The sequence below is a fragment of the Triturus cristatus genome, chromosome 2_1, assembly GCF_964204655.1.
Source record: "Triturus cristatus chromosome 2_1, aTriCri1.1, whole genome shotgun sequence".
NCBI classification, from domain to species: domain Eukaryota; kingdom Metazoa; phylum Chordata; class Amphibia; order Caudata; family Salamandridae; genus Triturus; species Triturus cristatus.
The window spans coordinates 1,022,579,615-1,022,593,482 of NC_140581.1; positions in this window are offsets into that span (position 1 = coordinate 1,022,579,615).

Here is a 13,868-nt window from a genome sequence, read left to right on the forward strand (position 1 = left end):
TGGAATGGGGTCAATGGGCCAAAAGTCAGCTGAGGGCCCCCTCCTTTTCTCAGACCCTGCTTGATGGATCACTCCTAAACTTACAAGAAGGTGCTGAGGTCCAGAAATCTATACATTTTGAAACTTAATTTCTCAAAAACTAGGAAATGAATATATACTATATTACAAAATTAATAGCTTTCTTGGGAAATAAAAACTAGCTTTTTGGCAAATTTTGTGCAATATCGTTCAGCCGTTTTTCTATAGCACCTTTCAAAAACTCTCCATGGAAGTTGCATGGGGAAATTGTGTTTTGGGACCTCTCCTTTCTCCCGTCCCTCTTCTTGATGGATCTACTTGAAACGTTCCAGAAAGGAGATGAGGTGGATGAACCTTTTCTCAAAAGTTTTGTGAAGATTCGCCAAACAGTGCCAAAGTCATTAACAAAACAAAAAAATCAATTTCATATGGTAAGAAGGTCCTAGCTATATCCAGACAGTAGCATCACATCATTGATGACATCACAAATTACATAATTGATGACATCACTGATTACATCATCCAATGAGTGTGACAGTTTGCTATACGCTTCTTACGCTGAAAGATATTTAATGAGCTACACCTAGAGCAATATTCTGTAGCGTTTGTATTTCTAATGAGCGTAAAATGTTGGTACATGCATAGCCTCCTAATGGGGCTTGAATTTTTGGAGTGTGTGTGTTCTCTGTGAAGAGTTCTCCTTTGAGCAAAGGCTGTGCATAGTTGAAAATTCACCATCTTACAGGGTTTCACTATATTTATATAGTGGACACTTCGTGAAACATTGTGCACAAGGCCACGGCTGTGTGTAGTAGGATCCTGGCAATCTAATGGGGTTGGGTGTCTGGAAGGAGTGATCTCTCCATGAATTATTGTGCACATGATAGAGGCTGTCAGCAGTAGGTGCTGACCACCTAATAGGGCTTGGGTGTCTGGGGGGGGGTGAGACACCTGTGAAGAGCTGTGCACAAGATGAAGGCTATGCATTATCTGGGCTTGACCACTACCGGCGCTTGGGTGCTTTGAGGTAGTGGACTCTCAGTGAAGAGCTCAGCTCAGGGCGCAGGCTGTACATCACAATAGTATGACCACGTTAGGAGGATTGGGTGTTTAGAGATAGCAGATTATCCATGAAAATTTGTGCAGATTGCAAAAGCGCTGCATAATAGTGGCTGGTTACCTAATGAAGCTTGTTTGTCTAGAGGCACTGGGCTACAGCCTTCAGTTTAATTATTTTATAAAAGTACATATGTTTATGTATGTTTTGCTTTACATGATTCTGCTTCATTTAGTACTTATTACAATATTTCAAACACTGTACTGGTTTATTGCAGTAAATGTAAAAGCAAAATGATGTCATCAGTGATGCCATGTGAAATGCCATCAATTATGTAATTGAATCTCTCATTAGCAGCGGCAGGTCACCACATCTATATATAAAAGGCAAACCTATTGACTTTGTCAAGAGGTGTTACATCATACACAAGGTAAGCCTATTAGCTTTGTAAAGGGGTCATCACATTTTTATATAATGCCAAACGTATTAGCTCTGTCTATAGGTGGCCACATTAATAAACATGACAATCTTATTTGCTGTGTCTAGGGGGTCATAACATCATTATATGAAGTCAAGCCTATTTGCTTTGTCACGAGTTGACCACAGCAATATACAAGGCAAGCCTGTTGGCTTTTTAAGAGATAATCACATTTATATATGAAGGCAAGCCTTTTGGCTTTGTCAAGGGGTGAGGAAAACATTATACAAAACAACCCTTTTGGCTTTTTCAAAGGGTGACCATGCCAATGTCCAAGGCAAGCTTATTAACTTTGTCAAAAACCAATTAGCCTTACGAATAATAAAAAAGACTATCAGAGGCTTTTATTTATATTTTTGAGACCACAAAGGATGCCTTCAACCAACAGCTGAAAAACAAAAGTTCCAACTCAAGAAGAGCTTAATCACATCATTAACTTTTCCTGAGGTCACATTCCATAGGCCCCAGAAAACACAGGGATACTCATAATAAATAATTTCTGAGGGATGCAGCACTCTATTTTGCTCCCCTCATACTATTGTAACTTGTTGGTGATGCCCCTGCCCTGATTGGGGCACCAGAAAGAAGGAGAAAATGCAAATATGCCATTAAAGGCATTATGGGACTCTCCTTGCCAGGAGCAGTGACTAATAAATGAGCATTGCTCGCTCTCAAGCAGCCCCCTCAGCAAATCAGAAGGCTTTATTTTTTTTTCATTTCAGCTCAATAGTCCATAGATTTATACATTTTGAACATTAATTTCTCAAAAATTGCCGGGTGTATTTACACCATATGACAAAAAGCATGCTTTCTGGATAAAAAACTAGCTTTCTGTCAAATTCGGTGTAATTCCATCTAGCCGTTTTGGCTGTAGCGCTGTTCAAAAATCCCTAGGAAAATTGCCTTTTTCACAGCCCCTGTTTGATGGATTACCTGAAACCTTTTCAGAAAAGAGCTGGGGTGGGTAAACTTTGTTTTGAAAAATGTTAAGGAAGATTTGTCAAACTGAACCAAAGTTATTAGCAAAAGAAAGAAAATCAATGTCCTATGGTAACTAAATCCTAACTATAACCACACAGTATCGACCACTGGCGGCTCTGTTGTGCTATTCAGGCCATTCACATTTTTCTTCCATCCACTACAGCATACAGCATTGGGTAATAGGTCAGCCAATGTCAGCCATTATCTATCTTCACTCTGAGTGGCTACTTTCTTCACTTTCACAAGAACACATCAGAACATAGAGTAGTTCCATACAGTGCCTGTGATTACTATGTCAATGTGTGCTGTTTTAGACTCTAAAAATATTTTTGGTTGTGGCCAATGTTTTTTGTTTATATTGGTGAGGGACTGGACGCTACCCCAACAATATATTAGAAAAGAAAAAGCAATACCAAGCACCAATGACGAAGCCAAAATGCTGGCAGCCAGTGCCAGGCCTATTGGCTTTGCCAATGCTTGTTTATAAGCACTTGTGAGCAGAGCAATTTGTGCTTATAGGATAATACATTTCAGATGGAGTTACAGATTCCAGTCCGCGAGAAATCTAATGATGAGGAAATTCAGGAAATCTATAGAACATTTTTAACTTCCAGAGCAGTTTGCCAAGAAACATCACCACTATTAATTGCTACATACACTGTTCATCTAGAACCACTGCAATGTGTCCCTCATATAACCTAGGAAACTCAGATTATTAGATTTTCATCTGATGTCTGTGTGAACATTATTTCCAGAATTCGTTGACATAGAAAACACGATTATCCAATTTTTGCTCTCCAGAAACCATCTCCTGCAACCCAATAGGAAACAGTCAATGAAAGTTATTATATAACATCACCTATAGGGAATTTTTGGTTGTATTCAATAAGGAAGGAGCATATATACAGCTATTGCTTGAACAAGGGTCACCACCCATTCAACCAACAACCCAATTTCCTCACAATGATTTACAACAGGGAATTATTAGCAATAAAAGAAGCTTTTCCTCATTGTAGACATCTGGAATGGGCACATCACAAGATCACAGTGTGGACAGATCATATGAATATACTATATATTACTTCCAAGAAATGTGCCAATACAGAAATGCTCTTTTCAGGTTTGACTACATCATAACTTACAGGCCTTGAAAAAGACATGGCAAAGCTGATGCACTCTCTCGATAGACTGATGACTCTGAAATAACTAACACTGCCCCCAATCAATATCCTTGTTGTGTCCACTTCCAATGCACTCAGGGGCATATTTACAAGCTCCTTGTGTCATCTTTACGACACCGTTTCATCACTTCAATGACGCAGCGGTGTCGTAAACCATGCGCCACTAGACTGATTTACAACGTGACGCATCTAGTGAGATGCGTCACGTTGTAAAGCCCTGCGCTACATTATACCTGCGTCGGGTATAATGTATGCTGGGTGGGTGTTCCGTTGCAAGGAAGCCCCATAAAACTGACGCAGTGAAATCTACAAGATTTCACTGAGTCACTTTTATGTCCATGCTGCTTCAAAGCCTCAAGCCTGCTTGTAGCAGGCGTAAGGAGTGACACTGCATTGCACGTATAGGATGCCCCTGAGAAGTGCTGGAGTTGCGTTGTGCTTGCGGTACGACTCCAACACTGCATCACCTATACGCTGACAGATGCGTCATGCATCAGTCTCTCCTTGCGCCACGGTGCGCTGCATGTAAAATGCAGCGCATCCATGGTGGCGCAATGGGGTTCCTAACGTTACGCAGAATAACTGGTGCATCCCTGCTGATCTGCAGGGATGCACAAGTTATTGTAAATCTGCCCTTCAATTTCCAAGAACTAGTCACAAAGACTCAACAGAATGTTGAGAGTCACCAATGAATCCTTCAGGAACCTATTCAGAGGGCTTTACAGGAAAGATATCCGTGTCTACCGGGTTTGGGTAGGTCGCACACCCTGGAGGAGCGTGAATTGGGGCTCTGTCTCTCGCCACTGCGCGGACGCCTGGATGGACATGAGGGAGCCAATATTTTCCCCTCTAGGTGTATCCTGAAGGTACCTTGTTTTTCAATTGTACTGGTCTACATCACGAGTCCAGCTTCCAGGGTATGGTACTTCACCCACACAATCACACACACAATCTGTCCCTGCCAGAGTAGACGAAAATCCCTTGGTCCTGACGAAATGCCGAGATCCCTTAGACTTTAAACAGGTATGAAACATGTTGGCACCATTCACTGCACATATCCTAATTGGAGCTCGAGAGGTTATAAATTTCTACCCTCTCGAGCCTCGACTTTACAGTCCTTGTTTTTAATATAGAATAGAAACCCAGCGAATAAAGGATACCTTGTAGGTTTCCTATAGCTTTATTTTATCCTCACTCGCACTCTCCCGTCCCTACTCACACTAGTATTTTTTCCCCCTCAGACTTCACATTGGCAAAAAGAGAAGAACTCTGGCAAAGAGCCCCCTGCGGGGCCTGTTGAGCATTCCAGCGCCGGCCCAACAAGGAGCTGCCCGATGATGAAGCATGACTTCCTTCGGGGTGTGTGAGGGCCCATGCCCCTCAAAGGAGCAATTCCCAACTATTTTTTCAACCTCCTGGCATCTGGGACATTATCACTCCCTTTTCCCTCTCTATACCTTCCTTAGGTACTTCATACTTACTTTTCTTGTCATACATTTATAGTGGTGTGTATGCTGGACCTATCCAAAAAGCCCCTGTCCATCCTTCTGTGATTTTTAAGAAAACTTAGATAGCAGCATTGAAATAGTGTCATGGTTCCCCTGCAGCTGGACATCCGCAACAGAGGAATATGTTGGAAATAATCTGTCAAGAATGTTGGCATCCCCATCTCAAAACATTGATAAGAAGTAGATTCACAAGTGTGACATATGTGCTCAAGCCAAGTCATCATATATGCACGAAGCTCTGATATAACCCAGAACCATAACACTACATGGACTTTATCATAGTATCATAGAATTATCTCCATGTCATAGTTACACAACATTGTTGATAGTCTTAAGCCACTTTACTAATATGAGACGCTTTATCCACCCAAGAAACTCCCCATTTGAGTAGAAATGTTATGTTATGTTATGTTAAAAACACTTTTATAGCGCACAGCTGCCCCAGCTAAGGGGCGTCCCGGCGCTTGGAAAAGAAGGCCCAGCACAACAAAGCAGAAAGAGGGAAAGGCACGCACAAATCGGAATACTAGCATAAGGGAGGGAACAGATGCGTCTTTATAGCCTTCCTAAATTTCAAAAGCTTGTCTATTTCACGCAAATCGGGCGGAAGAGAGTTCCACAGCTTTGCGGCCAAGACCCGAAAGGACCGGCCTCCGGCCCTGCATAGCCTAAACCGCGGAACCACCACCAGGTGATGACCCAAAGATCTCAGGGGTCGTGAAGGCACATAAGGCACCAAAAAAGTGGAGAGGATCTGGGGAGAAGCCTTCCTGAGGATTTTGAAAGAGAGACATAAGATCTTAAAGTGAATCCTCTGAACCATAGGCAGCCAGTGCAAAGCACGAATAGTGGTTTCCGCAGAGCAGAACCTCGGTAAACCTACCAGGGCTCTTGCAGTGGCGTTCTGAACACGTTGCATCCGAGCAATTTTGGCCTGATTAGCCCCAAACAAGAGTGAGCTAGCATAGTCAAGCCGCGATAATATGGAGGCCTGAATGACCAGCTGTCTGGTAGGGGCATCAAAAAACCTCAGGATTGGACGCAACCCTCGCAGAATACCAAAACAGGTGGCCGCCACTTTTTTTGTGTGCACACTAAAACTCAAAACGGAGTCTAGCCACACTCCCAAGTTCTTTACCTCAGACACTGGCACAGGAGTCGCACCCAATTCCGGGGGCCACCACCTATCACCCCAAAGATCCGTCCGTTTGCCCACAATCATGACCTCCGTTTTTTTAGCATTCAGTTGGAGGCAATTGGCATTCATCCAACTAGCCACTGCCGATAGCCCATCCCGAAACCTGGGGGCATCAAAGTCGGGGTCTCCACTTAGGACAACCGCCAGCTGCGTGTCGTCTGCATAGGAGACCATAGTCAGGCCCCAATGCTTGACGACATCCGCTAGCGGTCTCACATATAGATTGAATAATGTGGGACTCAACGACGAACCCTGAGGCATACCCATCTCCAGTGAATAGAACTTCGACTCAAAAGGCGGCGTAGCTACCTCAAAGGTCCGACCAGTTAGAAAAGAGCGGAACCAATCGAGAGCAATGCCCATAACACCCACCACCCTCAGCCGTTGGAGCAGAATCCTATGCGAAACCGTATCAAATGCGGCACTGAGATCCAGTAATATCAGTGCCGCGGTCTGACCCGAATCAAGCAAAGTGTGCAGATGTTCTGTCATAAAGAGCAGGGCAGTTTCGGTACTGTGGCCAGCCCGAAAACCATTCTGGGAAGAGTCCAGAATGTTTGCCCTTGCAAAATGTTCGGTCAGCACCTCGTTCACATGGGACTCAACAACCTTAGAAGCCCAGGGGAGGAGGGAAATCGGGCGGTAGCTCTCAAGTTTTAAAGGGTCCATTGTGTTTTTTTTTAAGATAGGTGTCACGACAGCCTGTTTCCATTTAGTTGGAACAACACCTGTGGCGAGCAAGAGATTTAAGAGCTGACATAATGGAGGGAGACAAATAATAGCGGAGTCTCTAAACTGAGCTGGCCTCATGGGGTCCCCAGGCGGACCAGATTTTATTTTCTGGGCTCATTTTAGAAATTTTTCCATCGAAAGACTAGGAAGCACCGCCAGAGAATCACCTGTGATTGGTATGGGGCTCGTATGCTCAGCAACTGGCTCAGAAATAGAGAAGGCACGGTAAATGGCTTGAACTTTTCCCAGAAAGAACAAAGCCAAATCTTCACAATAGGCCACAGAACAGATTTCAGCCGCGTGAGCTTTTTTAGCCATCAGGTCCTTTAGGACCTTAAAAATTAACTTGGATGGATTAGGGCTTGTTTTAAATTCAAGTGAATAGTAGGCAGCCCGAGATCGGCACACAGCTCTATGATATTTTTTAACTTTTAAAAGATACCTAGATTACCCAGGTAATCTTCAACATTCACATTTTCCAGTTACACGGTCTGCCAGAAACCATCATCATAGATAGAGAAACTCCATTGACATCTCTCTTTGAGAAAGAACTGATGATAGCCGTGGATACCAGGCATTTCAAAGTTACCTTCCACAAACAGATAGACAGACAAAGTAATTGAAATAATACATAAAACAATAACTGCAATGTTTTTGATATACCATAAAAAATCTCTGCACTCGATGGATTGGACTAGATTTTGATTAACTGTTTGATTACTTAAAATCATTACAGAACCCTATCAAGAAAAACAAACCTTATTTATATGTTTCATTTGCAAGCCTACACCTAATACAATTTTTACCACTTATAGAAGCTGCCATCTTTATACCGGAAACCATCACTAAAAGCGCCCAGGTGAACTGCCATTTCCTGCATGAAAATTGCACTTTACCCCAACATTGCACTCATACTCATCAACAGAAGCCTGACTCTAGTTATCCTACTGTAGGGATACTCATAACCCCTTCTTCCAAACTTACACACAGCGGAACCTAAAATACTCCATCCCCCTGGAGAGCCTTCAAAGGAGAACTCCTCCTTAAGAAGCTGAGAATTAGTCCCATTATTGCACTCAAAAATACTTCACACATTCAATGCACCTAATCAGCCTCTAGTGAGCAATGTGACATGCGTTGCCCTCTTTCACTGTCCATGCCTACAAACGTCGGGTCCATGTATACCCGCGCTTTGCACGGCCACTCATACATATAGCAATTTTTTTTACTGTTACTGATAGCGGGTAAGCCATGATGTTCCTTTCCACACTTGGGGCAGATTTACAAGCCACCTGCGCCACTTTTGTGTCACCTTTAACATGGGAAAAGTGACGCAAAAATGGCGCAAGGGGCATGTAAATAAGCCCCTTGGTTGTTATTTACATAATAGACTGGGTTGTCTGATTTGTATTTTATATTGGCTGTTAGGCTTCTCAGGGTCCATTTGGGCATACGGTTTCTGGAACTGAAAAGTAATACAGGAACTAGTATGAGATGTACTTGCAAGTGCTGGGGCTGCATCATTTACTGTCCGTTGGTACCAAGTTCATTCATAGTTAGTTTATTAGTTGTATTTGAAGGACTTACGAAGTTTAGCAAATGTGCTATTTGCAATCTCGTACATATTTGAAATTTTGGTACTTTTAGCTTTGAAAAAGTCCTGCGGATGAAACACATGTCGACTGCTTCTATGGAGGAAGTTTTTCATGTCATGCGCAGAAGTTGGTAACGAATAATCCGATGAATTAGAGGAACTTGATCCTATGAATACATCTATTCACTTATCAAGGAATTTACAGAAAATGATTTAGTGTGTTCTTCGGTTACTCCCTCTCAAATTGCCAGGAATTGTCTTCCAGTATGGAATGTCGCACCCTGGTGGCTAGATGTTGTTACCATGTGAGCACCACTTGAAGGACTTATTTGTGTGGATTATTGCTACCCTCGATAGGTACTGAGTTGGGATGTGTGAACACCCAGCAGAGCCACCCCTGTTTTGGTATTCATTGTTTGTATATGCTGTTCTGCACTCTGTCCTGAGGTTCTTTAACTTTATTCATTCTTTTTTCGCTTGTTATACAATGGCTACCTTGGAATGACAATCGTGACTCACCAATGGAGGTACTATTCAAATGTAACTTTGCACCTGCACCAGCTGTCACACACAGTAGTGATAAAGGGGGTGCTTGAATTTAAATTCATTAGACAAGAATGCCTTAAAAACCAGGAATTGTCTAAATGGTGGGATACCACTCTCTTGTGTAAATATATTGAGAAAAACAAGTTCCCAGGGGTTTACGTATACTCATTTTTCCCACTTTTGAAGATCTAGATGTAAACCACTTGAAGGAATCAGAACTTCCACTTACGTCCTCAATTGGCATGATGGACATACTGATTAGGGATGTTGAATTGAAAAGAAGTAAATTGTTGCCCGAGATACAGGTCCTTGAGAATGAGATTAAAGACATGAACTTATCAGAAGCTACTGACAAGAATGATCAGATCCTTAAAGACGTACTCAACAAACACCAATTGTATATTAAGGTTAAAAAGATCCACAAAATCATGAGAGATGAAAGGGACTACAAAACGGCAGGGTTTATACCTACGCCTGCAGATTTGCTAACACCAAAACACAGACACCTCCTGATACACATGGTCCTACTGAGAAAGGGATAGGTTCTGTTGCTTCCACTAGTACATCTGATGTCTCCAGTGTTAAAAGCAAAAGTACAGGAAAGACATTGCCCCAAGAAAACAAGAAGGGGGAAATCAAGGCTTAATCAATCATCATAATCAATCATAGGCATTTGTATAGCGCACTGCTCACCCGGAGGGTCTCAAGGCGCTGGGGGGGGGGGGGGAACGCTACTGCTCGAACAGCCAGGTCTTGAGTTGCTTCCTGAAGGCGAGATGGTCTTGCGTTGTCCGGAGGTGGATGGGGAGGGAGTTCAATGTCTTGGCTGCCAGGTAGGAGAAGGATCTTCCTCCGGCGGTGGCTCTGCGGATGCGGGGGACGGTGGCGAGAGCGAGGCTGGCGGAGCGGAGCTGGCGGGTGGGCTTGTGGAAGGTCAGGCGGCTGTTGAGGAACTTGGGGCCCAGGTCGTGGAGGGCCTTGTGTGCGTGGGTGAGGAGTCGGAACGTGATTCTTTTGTTGACGGGGAGCCAGTGCAGGTCTCTCAGGTGTCCGGAGATGTGGCTGTGTCGGGGGATGTCCAGGATGAGTCGTGCTGAGGCGTTCTGGATCCGTTGGAGTTTCTTCTGGAATTTGGCGGCGGTGCCGGCGTAGAGGGCGTTCCCGTAGTCCAGCCGACTGGTGACGAGGGCCTGGGTGACCGTCTTCCTGGTCTCGGTGGGGATCCACCGGAAGATCTTTCGAAGCATGCGCAGGGTGTTGAAGCATGAAGACGAGACAGCGTTGACTTGTCTGGTCATCGAGAGGGAGGAGTCCAGGATGAAGCCTAGGTTGCGTGCGTGGCCCGTTGGCTTGGGGGTGGCTCCCAGGGCGGGGGCCACCAGGAGTCGTCCCTGGCGGAGGGTGATGATCCCAGGATGAGGACCTCCGTCTTGTCTGAGTTCAGTTTCAGGCGGCTGTTCTTCATCCATTCGGCGACGTCTTTCATCCCTTCGTGTAGGCTGGCTCTGGCGGCGTCCGGGTCGCTGGTGAGGGAGAGGATCAGCTGGGTGTCGTCGGCGTAGGTGATGATCTTGAGGTTGTGTTGACGTGCGATGGTTGCGAGGGGGCTCATGTAGATGTTGAAGAGGGTGGGGCTGAACGATGACCCTTGTGGAACGCCGCAGATGACTTCGGTGGCCGCTGACCGGAACGGGGGGAGGCGGACTCTCTGGGTTCTTCCGGCGAGGAATGAGGTGATCCACTCCAGGGCCTTCTCCTGGATGCCGGTGTTGTTCAGGCGCTGTACCAGGGTATCAAAACAAAGGAAAGGGAAGATGTGACCACCAGATCAGAATCGCCGAACCACAAGTAATGAATGAGATGTTAAATCTCACTGGGGATGCTAAGACTTCTGATGACATTGTTGTAGTAAACTTGTCTTATCATGCACTCAATAGTGCAGAAATAAAATTGTTAAGCAAAGGTCTGGGATTCTGTTCGACTTCTTTTCCGGATTTCGCTACCCACCATGTGGATTGTTTCAAATTTGTACATAAACTAAAATTGCATACATTCTTTTATGGGAAGAAACCACGTACCCCATTGCCTGAGAAAGCACACCCTGGTGAGAGCAATGAAAAGTTTAAGGACCTCAGGGGCATTCAAACATTATTATCTCTTGATGAACATTGTGATTCTCCGCCAGTCGTTGACATAATGGCCAACCTTGACATTGAATCATTCTTGAGTAGCGACAGTGGTCTCAAGAATAGTTCCAAATTCGCACCCTATATTCCCCTGACAATGTGATAGACATCTTTTTCCAAGAGGTCACCATCCTTTTATTGGAGGGCTAATACATAAAGGGCCGTAGACACATTAAACACCACATCACCCTAGATGAAAGAGGACCACTTATTTCTCTCAAAGGCGACCGGACGGGTGTTATCAGGGAGGCTGACAAGGATGGTAATGTAGTGTTAAAGAATAAGGTTGATTTCTTTGTGGAAATCAATAGGCAATTGTCTGATACGTCAGCATATCAGAAGCTCACTAACAACCCTTTGAAAGACACCAATGCATGTGTAGAAGCTACACTAAAGCATTGGAAAGACCTAGGTTTGAATTCAGACACAGAATATCTTCACATTTACAACCCCACTGATAGATTGCAATGCTGATTTTGAAAATCAGCATTGGCAATCTATCAAAGTTAAGGATGATGCTAATTTTCATCATTTATGTGCACTTTGTTTTTAACTGGAACAAAACTTCATTAGTGGTTTAAGTTATCACACAAGTATTTTGAATGTATTGTGTTTGTTTTTATATGTTAGAGAGGATTGCTCTATTTTATCAATTTTTCCAATTGCGGTTTTGATGAATTTTGAAAATTAATGAATAAACATTGATATATTTGATTGATTGGCTTGTGTGATTGGCTCCTGATGTTTGAATGAATAGTAAGTATTTGGTGTGCTATTATTGTTTCCCAAAGGGATCAATTTTTTCAGACATGGTTTTTCTAAATGTGGCATGTGCAAGTTTTGAACAGGACTTTGACTTTCAGCTACAACACCGGGAAGACACAGGTGATTAATAAATTCATTAATTGTAATTCCAAATATGTTGTTTACTGTATTCTCTGTATATGCAATCAGATTTATATTGGAAGATCCGGAAGACCATTGAAAGATCACATATAGCAACACTTGAGAGCCATGAAAAATAACATTGCCCACTACTCAGTGGCTGCACATTTCAATGCTGTGCATAAGGGTAACACAATTGTCAACATCTCTTTTCATGGCATAGATGTGGTTGCCAACATGCCTAGGGGAGGTGCTGCTTTTAATTTATTTATTAACTGTTCGATTACTTAAAATCATTACAGTAAAATATATACAACCATGCACATCGACCCCACTCTCCGCCCTCACGAATAAAAAATGCACACTGATCCGCGGGCTAGCCTTTTTCCCACAATTCCATTACAAGCTCTCTTTCGTCATGCCTCTGTGATATCATAATTAAGCCGACAATGGTGATTGCACCAGTCTCATTATTGCACTCCATGTTACCAGAAGGTCAACCTACAGTAAGTTTTGCACCGAGCCTACCATTGCATTATACTTCTATAGTGCCCATTGTCATTGTCTCTATTGAGGTAGTGCGTTTCTTCTCGATTTCATTGCCCCATGTATGACTCCTCACTGAACACTGGATGAATCCCACTTTTGCACTAAGCTTTTGCATCCCCCCTGGGCACCTGCCCTGCCTCAAACTTGACTATAAGGCAGTGGGCCTTACATTTGCAAGTGCGGGAGACAGCAAGTGGATTTGCCGTCTTTTTGTTAACATGGGCGTATTCTCAAATACAGTCTGTCATATATCATAGATAAGAGCATGTCACATTCTAAAACCAATAAATAATAAATAAAATCTTGGCTTCCCAACCCAATTAAAACAGGTTGAGATCCTTGCTTTAAGCTCCTACTAGTGGGAAAGGGAGCAAGATGTGTTACAGGAAGGAAGGGATAAAGTGCAAAGTGCTGTTCTATCTATCGGCTTCTATTTTTTGTATTTATCACACACAAATTCTGAAATAGGCACCTTCTGGCTTGCCAATGACTTTCAAGACTTTTTAAAAGAGAAATAGAATAAAGTACGATGTGCTGGCCGGTCAGGGACTGGCATTAATCTGTAGCGGGTTGTTGAGTGCGACCCTGACGCAATTTGTGTACTTCCCCGGTCTTGCCAAGATACATGCCATATAGCACAAGTCCAAGGCCTCCCTGCAGTTCCTGACTCCTCCTGCCCTAAAGATGGGACATAACAGACAACATCACTCGCCAGCGAGTTTGGAGCAACAGCACAACAGATGCAGCCAGGCTTCTTTGTGATACTGCATAACCTGCATAAGAGCACATCCTCTATGCAGCCCAGGCGAGATTAAAGTCTGACATAGGTAGAGCGATGAGCCTTATATATACGATTTTTGTGCGGGCCTGGACTGCCAAAGCATGATGAAAGTAAGGTTGTGCTTGTCCCAGGATATATGATGCATCCAATGCCGCTGTAATGGAACTAGCACAG